Genomic DNA, 9607 nt, shown 5'->3' on the forward strand with positions numbered 1-9607 from the left:
GAATAGGATGAAGAGATAGTTGGAAGGAACAAACCATGATATTTCTCTGGAAAATGGAATTATATGACTATTTTAAGCCATGGTTTAGGAAGTAAATATAACTTTACTTGCAACTTACGCAAGGCAACAACTGAACCGTCACAGCTTTTCCCATTCTTTGCCTGGTCACATTCTCTGCACATATGCTTTCCGCATCTCTCGAAGGCACTTAGTCCCATCTTGTCCTTATTTATAAAAAATTATTACCAGGAAAGGGTTGAAAATTAACCTTTAACTAGGCCAAATAATGAACGATACCCTTCTTTATTCATCTTATTTATTTATTCATTTTAACAAACTCAAAGTATGACAAGGTGTAAATGTTCACCTTATTTTAGCATAAACATTTAATGATTACTTTAATGGATTAACCCAATCAAAGGGGGAGGATTTCTTTCTCCTCCTCCCATTTCCCCCGAGCAATTTCCCCCATCTCTGCACAGTGTTTGGAAACCCTGCATTAAGCAAAGAGGAAACACTGCCTAATCTTGTGGGTTCTGGTTTTGAGGGGGTGTTCAGTTCTACTGTGGAAAAAAAAGGAGAATGAGGGTTTTGTGTGGAAAAGATGCTGTGGGTGTGGGTGGGAATTCAGGGGGGAACCAGAGGGAGAAGGATAGAGGAGAGAAAGAGTTTTGTTTGTGAACTTAGCTTGAAAGTTGCCCAAGAAAACAAACCTTCCCTGCCCACCCCTCCCCCCCAGTACAAACTACCCATGATGTATTTGAGGGGTTGAGAGAAGATACAATGATGAAAGTTCCTTTCAAAGGCTACAAGACTTTGCTAGTCCAGTGTTCAGTCTTTAGAGATATGTCACCTTACCTCCTGTACTCCTTCCATCTCTTAATTGCACTTGCCAGTCACTGACCGAAAGCCCAGCAGGACCTTTCTTTTTTTGGCAGAGGCAGCTTCCCTTTCAACCGCTTTCCCACAGTGTTGCAGTGCTCATAAGCCCAATCCCTTCTAGACACCTAAAGACAAGGTGGGGACATTGTCATACTTGATTTAGGCTAAGAGTGCATTGAGCAAGCTTTAAGACTGCCTCAAGTGGCACAGTGGTATGGTGATGTCACTATTCCACAAACTTGAAAAAAAAAGAGACTCTAAAGATAGACAGAATTTCAAATGTCAGAGGAAGAGAGGAGACGATATCTTTTCGATATGTTCAACCTCAGCTAACAGGGAAAAGCTATGGAGAAGTGGATCCACATCAGGTGGATGTGGATCAAGTGGTAGAGAGAAGAAGAGAGGAAAAAGAAACACGTTCTAAGAAATCACATGTCTAATTATAATGATCTAAAAAGAATACACTTGAATAGCTAGACACTGTGGGGAAACATAATTGTTTGGCATATAGTATTAAAACTAAAGCATAAATTATATAATATGTTGATTATATCATGTATTTTATAATCTTGGGAAGTGAAGGAAAGAGCAAGAGGAGAAGATAAGAGAAGAAAAAGGTGGAGCTCAGTGAATTACAAAATATGTCAGTAGAGGACATAATTAAGAACATTGCCAGTAAAGCCATGAAATTACAGTAGAGGAATTCTCCACCCACCCCAAGAGCTTCATATAGACCATGATGTGAATAAAGGCAATAAAAGAAATAAAACTCAATTCCCTCATGCACAATTTAAAATAATTGGAGAGAAATTCTAATGCATGGCATAGAGCAAGTTTTAAGAAACATGTGGCTTCTTAAACTCATTTATTCAATAAATAAATATTGAATAAATTTAAATTTCCACTCATTTATTCAATAAATACTTAATCTTCAAGTGGAGATACTCAACCTTCAAGTGATGCAAACTTTCACAGCACCAGTGAACTGAATGGAGTCTATGTAGAACAATGGGAAATATATGGAAAAGTGAAATATTTAATTATTTTATATCAAGAAGCTTTTTAGAAGCTGAATATGACACTGAACAGAACAATGTGCTTTCAAGTTTATGGGAAAACAGATGTCAGAAAGAGATCTGAAACTGACATTGGACTTCCTGTAGGCATATGGTGTGACAGTAATTAGTAAAACCTGCCAAGTATTTCTTGTTCTTCACCTTCCAGCAGCACTTGGTAGCATTGTACCCTATGGTTTGGTGAGATCATGTGACTATTTCTGGCTGGTGAGATATGAGCAGAGATTTGATGTGTTATCCCAGAGATGAGCATTTGATTGCTGATTCTCTAGAGCTCTCTTTCCCTCCGGCATGGAGGGAAATGTTTGAGATAGTGGCTGGTCTATCACTTGGATCCCTGACTGAGTCTGATGTTAGGTATGTGTATGTGTGTGTGTGTGTGTGTTTAGTTGCTAAGTCACATGTTGTGTCCAACTCTTTGTGACCTCATGGACTGTAGCCCATCAGGCTCCTTGTCCATGGGATTTCCTGGACAAGAATACTGGAATGGGTTGTCACTTCCTTCTCCAGGGGATCTTCCCTTCTCAGGCTTGAACCCATGTCTCTGCATTGGCAGGTGGGTTCTTTACCACTGAGCCACCAGGGAAGTCCCTGATGTTAAGTAGTGTGAATGAAATATAAACCTTTATTGTTTTATGTCATTGAGATTTGGGGGTTGTTCATTACTGTTAGCATGCTTAATCTGTCCTAGTTTATAGGAAGCAGTGAGTATATGTGTTGTGCTGTGCTGTGCTAAGTAACTTCAGTCGTGTCTGACTGTGTGTGACCCCATGGACTGTGGCCCTCCAGGCTCCTCTGTCCACGGGATTCTCCAGGCAAGAATACTGAAGTCAGTCACATATCTGTATATGGATATTCAAAGCAAAGAATTACTTCAGAATTTTGGAGATCTAGGGACATTCAGATACAAAAGTTAAAGCCAGAAGAAGAAAGGGGAAGAGGAGAACAAAAGAGAAGGAGGTAATGATTAACATGCTTAATATCCTTCCTCTCCCCACCCTGCCTCCTTATAATACACAACACCCCAATTTGCATATAATCTGTCTTCCAATTTTTTTTAAATTGGAGTATACTTGCTTTACAATATTGTATTAGCTTTTGCTGTACAAAGAAGTGAATCGGCTATATGTATACATATATCTCCTCCCTGTGGGACCTCACTTCCACCCCACCTCCCACCCCCATCCCACTCCTCTGGGTCATCACCCAGCACTAAGCTGAGCTTCCTGTGTTTTACAGCAGTTTCTCACTAGCCATCTATTTCACACACGGTAGTATATATACGTCAATCCTAATCTCCCAATTCTTCACACTCTCACCTTCCCCTCATGTCCACATGCCCATTCTCTATATCTCTATCTCTATTCCTGCCCTGAAAATAGGTTCATCTGTACATTTTTCTAGATTCCATATATATACATTAATATATGACATTTGTTTTTCTCTTTCTTACTTCCCTCTGTATGACAGATTTTTGATCCATCCAAATTTATTGATCAGTATTCCCCATATGCATTCATTACCATCATACAATTCCCTGTACCTCTGGTAAATCTTGAAAACTCTTGCTTCCTCCTCTCTACCTCTTATCTTCCCTTACTCTAGATAGAGAATAACAGAACTCACTTTTGGGCACTTAAAGATCAACTGGTTCAAATTCTACCTGTGTTGTAAATCCCTGCTACGCTGCCCTTACTTATATTGACCTGAAACTCTCTTAGTTAAATTTTGACTCATTTGTGTTATTGAAGTCCATAGAATAAATGTTACCTATATCTGCTTTTAGGAAAAATTACCATGATGTGTGAAGCTGGAACAAAGAACACATATTTGAAAATAAATTTAAAACATTCTCACTTGGAATTTGCTTTCTAAATACTTTTTAAAATGTAGGTACAGAAATATTAAGTTCAGAGTGATCCTATCTTGATAAAGGAGGGATATGTATAAATATATATGAAATATAAAGTCCAAAAGGGTATACATACAGATGCCAAATATCTCTGCATGGTTGGGTTATAAGCATTTTATATTTTCTTCTTTTTGTTTTTAGTTTTGTATTTTGTAAATTTTTGTTCAAGAAATATGTATCATTTGTATAATGAGTGAAAAAGTTGCGATTCATATACATAGATTTTAAGACATTAACTTAATTGACATTACAATGAAATTGATAGAGAATACTAAAAAAAATCATGACTAGAACAGAATATTAAATTTTTACAAGTTCTTAAGAAAATTAAGCATTTTGTGTCTAACTAGATAAATGGATGGTTTATTAACATCTTTCCAAGGAAAATGAGATTAGTCATAATGGGATCAAAACTGAAGCCAAATCATAGTTCATAAATTTGTACTGAGGTCCTGTAGTATACTTGCTTGCTTTCAGATAACGTGCTATATATAACCAATCTTGACCTTTAGCCTACATAAAAGTATTTAATTTTTTACAAATGTTTACAAAGGTCATCAGATCAGATCAGATCAGATCAGTCGCTCAGTCGTGTCCGACTCTTTGCGACCCCATGAATCGCAGCACGCCAGGCCTCCCTGTCCATCACCAACTCCCGGAGTTCACCCAGACTCACGTCCATTGAGTCAGTGATGCCATCCAGCCATCTCATCCTCTGTTGTCCCCTTCTCCTCTTGCCCCTAATCCCTCCGAGCATCACAGTCTTTTCCAATGAATCAACTCTTCGCATGAGGTGGCCAAAATACTGGAGTTTCAGCTTCAGCATCATTCCTTCCAAAGAAATCCCAGGGCTGATCTCCTTCAGAATGGACTGGTTGGATCTCCTTGCAGTCCAAGGGACTCAGAGGGCATAGTTTATGTTAAGTATTATGTTGTATACTAGGTTTGGATATAAAGATTTAAAAGGTGACCTCAAAGAGTTCAAAGTTATCAAGTAGGCTTGATTCTTCACCTGGGAGTTTGGGGAGGGGGTATAGTTAAAAGTAATACTATGCCCATTGTCTTTGCACATCCTCTGACTCAGTGAAGGGAAAACCCACCAGGAAGATTTTTGGTCTTAGCATCTTCAGTATGAACAATGCTGGTAAGACTAGCTGCTGCTTGCTGCAGCAAGACTGATGGCCGCTCACTTAGTATTAGGTATAATTAGCCAGGTGAGTACACCCTTCTTCAGGGAAATACTTTATATCATCAGGGACAGCTTCCCTTTAGAATAACTTTCTCCCTCTCTGCCTCAACTGCTATGGGCAAAACCTTTGTGTCTCCTTCCATTCATCTTCCCTCATAACAGGTGAGATCAGAGAAAGGTGAGGAATCAAGCACACATCCTAGGCGTTCTTCTACCCCCGTTACCAAGCATCACTAGTAAGAGAATTCTGAGGCTTCCTTTTTTGGGGAACATTTTATTTTTTATTGAGGTATAGCCAGTATGGGTGTGAGAGTCAGACCATAAAGAAAGCTAAGCGCCAAAGAATTGCTGCTTTTGAACTGTGGTGTTGGAGAAGACTCTTGAGAGTCCCTTAGACTGCAAGGAGATCCAACCAGTCCATCCTAAAGGAAATCAGTCCTGAATATTCTTTGGAAGGGCTGATGCTGAAGCTGAAGCTCCAGTACTTTGGCTACCTGTTGTGAAGAACTGACTCATTGGAAAAGACCCTGATGCTGGGAGAGATTGAAGACAGGAGGAGAAGGGGATGACGGAGGATGAGATAGTTGGATGGCATCACTGACTCGATGGACATGGGTTTGAGCAAACTCCAGGAGTTGGTGATGGAGAAGGAAACCTGGTGTGTTGCAGTCCCTGTGATTGCAGAGTTGGACATGACTAAGTGACTGAACTGAAATGAACTGAACTGAACTGATAGCCAGTTAACAATGTGAACTGAATGTTGTGATAGTTTCAGATGAACAGCGAAGGGACTCAGCCATACATATACATGTATCCATTCTCCCCCAAACCCCTCTCCCATCCAGGCTGCCACATAACATTGAGCAGAGTTACCTGTGCTATACAGTAGGTCCTTGCTAGTTATCCATTTTAAATATAGAAGTGTGTACATGTCTGAGGCTTCCTTCTTGAGTCCTCTCTTCCTCTCATCAGTGTCACACAATCCTTTCCCAAGTCCTGTGATCTCTACCTCTGAAAGAAAATGGCAGCAGAGATTGATGATTACCAAACCAGGTTCCCTTTCTAGCTGGGCAGTCATAGATTACTTTTCTCTGCCTCCTTGGCAGTTAGGTGCATGGAGTATGTGGCTAGATTGTGGTTAACATAGTGTGGGTTAGCTTGATGCATAACAGTTTCAGACCAGGCCCATAAAAATCTTCCATAATTGGCCATGTATTTGCTATCTGATAACTGAATGAGGAGGACTTCCATAGCCCTGGGGGAGAGTGCAGTCAGAAGGTAGAAGGAGCCTCATCCTCTGTGTACCAAATAGAAGCACACCAGTAAGGAACACCAAAGAGAATTCTACTCTGCTAAGCCATGAGATCAGGATTTACTTGTTACCCTAACTAATGTAATAGTGTTATATGGTATTTGGGGGCTTCCTGGTGGTGGGTAAAGCAGGTAAAGAATCCCCCTGCAATGCAGGAGACACAGAAGATGCAAGTTCAATCCCTGGATTGGGAAGATCCCTTGGAGGAGAAAATGGCAATCCATTCCAGTATTCTTGCCTGGAGAATCCCATGGACAGAGGAGCCTGGTGGTCTACAGTCCATGGGGTCTCAAAGAGTCAGACACAACTGAGCAACTAAGCATGGAAGCGTATTGTGTTATATCTCCTTTCTATTTCTATGTTTTCATCCTTTCTATGTCTGTGTTTTCATCCCGTGACACCATAATCTCTTGCTTGGACTATTTAATAGCCTCCTGTGTCCTTCCTTCCACTCTTGCTTTCTACAAGTCTGGATGATCGTTCAAAAGCATAAATCAGAACTTGTAACTCCCCTGCTTAAAAACCTAAGTTTTCCTGTGGCACAAAAATAGCCTTAATCTTCCGATTTTGGTTTCTAACCTCCCCATGTTCTGGGTCTTGTTCACTTCTCCAACCTCACACACTGTGCTCTAACTTGAGTATGCAAAGCTCATCCCCACCGTAGAGATTTTGCAAAAAAACATGCCTTTCAATTCACCTCTTTCCTTACATTCAAATCTCAACTTAATTACAACCGTCTAGGTAAGGCTGTTGTACAACCCAAAGCAGTCTTCTGTAGCTTTTTATTATAGGATCCTATTTTTTAAGGTCTAGTTTTTCAAGATTTAATTTACATATGGTGAGTCACCGTTTATAAGGTATACCATTCTATGAGTTCTGATAAATGCACACAATTGTGTAACCACCCTAAGGAAGATGTAGAGCATCTCAAAGAGTGGATATCTGTATATTTATAACTGATTACTTTGCTGTTCACTTGAAAGTAATAGCATTGAAAATCAACTGTTCCAATTTTTTTTTTCTAAAATATGTAGAGCATCTCCATCACTTCCAAAATTTCCCTTAATATCCCCACTTTAAATCCATCACAACCTAATATTCTTAATACACTTATTGCAATCTTTTTTCTTGTTTATGTATTTGTTTATATTTTGACTCCTTTATTTGTTTTATTATTTGTCATCATCTGCTAGGATATAGATCCATGAAAGCAGGGACCTTGCCTCCTGGTTTACTTCTGTTTGAAGTGCTGAGAATAGTACCAGGTTCATCACAGATTCTGAACAAATATTTGTACAAGGAAGGAAGAAAGAAAGGAAAGAGAATTTTTTGAGTCTTGCTTGACTCATGTTTTCACATGTCCAACAGGGATATGTAATATTATCCCTTTTGGAGTACTCATGAGGACTGCAGGAGATGTTGATTCTAAGCGCCCCTAGCACCATGCTGGCATTTAGTAGTCTTCAGTAGAGAGCTCCTGTAGCATCTGAAGTCAGTTCACAGTCTTCCTTGGCCTGTTTGGCACTTTCAGCTGGACTGGTCTTCTTACTTCTGCTTTTGCTATTTTGTTCTGTGGTGCTGCCCTCCACGGGTCTAGGGCTTCTCTCTCACTAGTGGCATCTCTTCAGGTCAGGGTGGTCACTGACCTCCCTCAGTGGCCTCCACAGTAGCTGAAGAGAGAAGCTTCCAGATTCCTTCCTGCTCTGGCTAATAATTACACATATTTCTTTCACAAGACCCAGAGGGCTTTATGAGGAGCAAGATAAGGGATTCTCTGTTATGTCCTGTCTTTATGGCTCCAGTGACTCAGCAAATCGAGTAGCTCACCTTGCTGTGAGGTTCTGGGTTCTCTCAAGGATTTACTCCCCTCTCTAAGCCCTTGTCAGTGCTCATCCTTGGCCCAAACCTCAAGAGAGTCAACACCCTACATATTAGCCCTGACGTCCTTTTCCAAGGGACGGCTGCCCACAGCTGATATTCATCTAGCTCCAGGTTACAATGGTCAGACTTCAAGGGAAAGTGTTTTGTCGCTCTTCTGAAGCTTCCATCTCTAGGGGACTTTTATCTGCATACACTGGAGACCTTTGTTTTAATGCTTCTTAGCCAATTTATTGGAGAAGGCAATGGCACCCCACTCCAGTACTCTTGCCTGGAAAATCCCATGGACATGAGGAGCCTGGTGGCTGCAGTCCATGGGGTCGCTAAGAGTCGGACACGACTGAGCGGCTTCACTTTGACTTTTCACTTTCATGCATTGGAGAAGGAAATGGCAACCCACTCCAGTGTTCTTGCCTAGAGAATCTCAGGGATGGGGGAGCCTGGTGGGCTGCCGTCTATGGGGTCGCACAGAGTCGGACACGACTGAAGCGACTTAGCAGTAGCAGCAGCAGCCAATTTATAGTGGGAACAAAACTCAGAGCAGACTTTTTGCTGTAAGTAAAGCAGATACATTAGAAAATATGCAACTTCTTACCAGGATGTTCCCGCTAACATTCTGTATAATAAGACAAAAAAATAGAAGTGACTGTGATGTACATCAGCAAAGGAATGATTAAATAAATGATGATCTAGCAATATCTTGGGGGTACGGGGCAGCAGTATAAAGAATGAGAAGGAAGAATTCTGAGGACTGGTGGGAAACATTTTTCTATTAGTGTTATTTGAGTATTTTAATAATAATGTTGGTTACTGAGTAATTAAAATAATTCAGAATTAAAAAAAAACAAATTTATTTGAACTGCTACTAAATTTGAAACCTGGGAGAGAGGTGAGGGAGCACCTTTCTAGCACCCTCATGTAGAGGATGCATCCTCAGTGTAGAAACCAAGGCTGAGAGAAATTAAATTGTCTTGGTTTGTCAAATTCATATTTATCAGAATCTGGATTAAGACCCAAGTCTGCTGAATCCTGTTCACACATCATTACAGAAGTCAATAATGTTATCATTCTTATCTCCCAGAGAAGGAATAATAAGGTGTTTCTGAAAGTCTTTTTATCTATCTAATACCCTGTCACTGCACAGCCAAGGCTCCAGAGATATTGAAGGTCTTAGGATCAATGAGAGGCTGACACGTAAATCATGCTCTGGCATCCTTGAAAAGGAAGATAATGTTGCATATCATGGGATGAAACATGGTAGCTAATCGTAATAAATACATTATCAGTTGGAGTCTTTAAACAAAGAATTATCTTTAAACAGTGTTAATATTTGGATGTGAAAATCTTTCCAGGGCCAA

This window comes from Bos javanicus, chromosome 2 (genome assembly GCF_032452875.1).
Source record: "Bos javanicus breed banteng chromosome 2, ARS-OSU_banteng_1.0, whole genome shotgun sequence".
Taxonomy (NCBI): domain Eukaryota; kingdom Metazoa; phylum Chordata; class Mammalia; order Artiodactyla; family Bovidae; genus Bos; species Bos javanicus.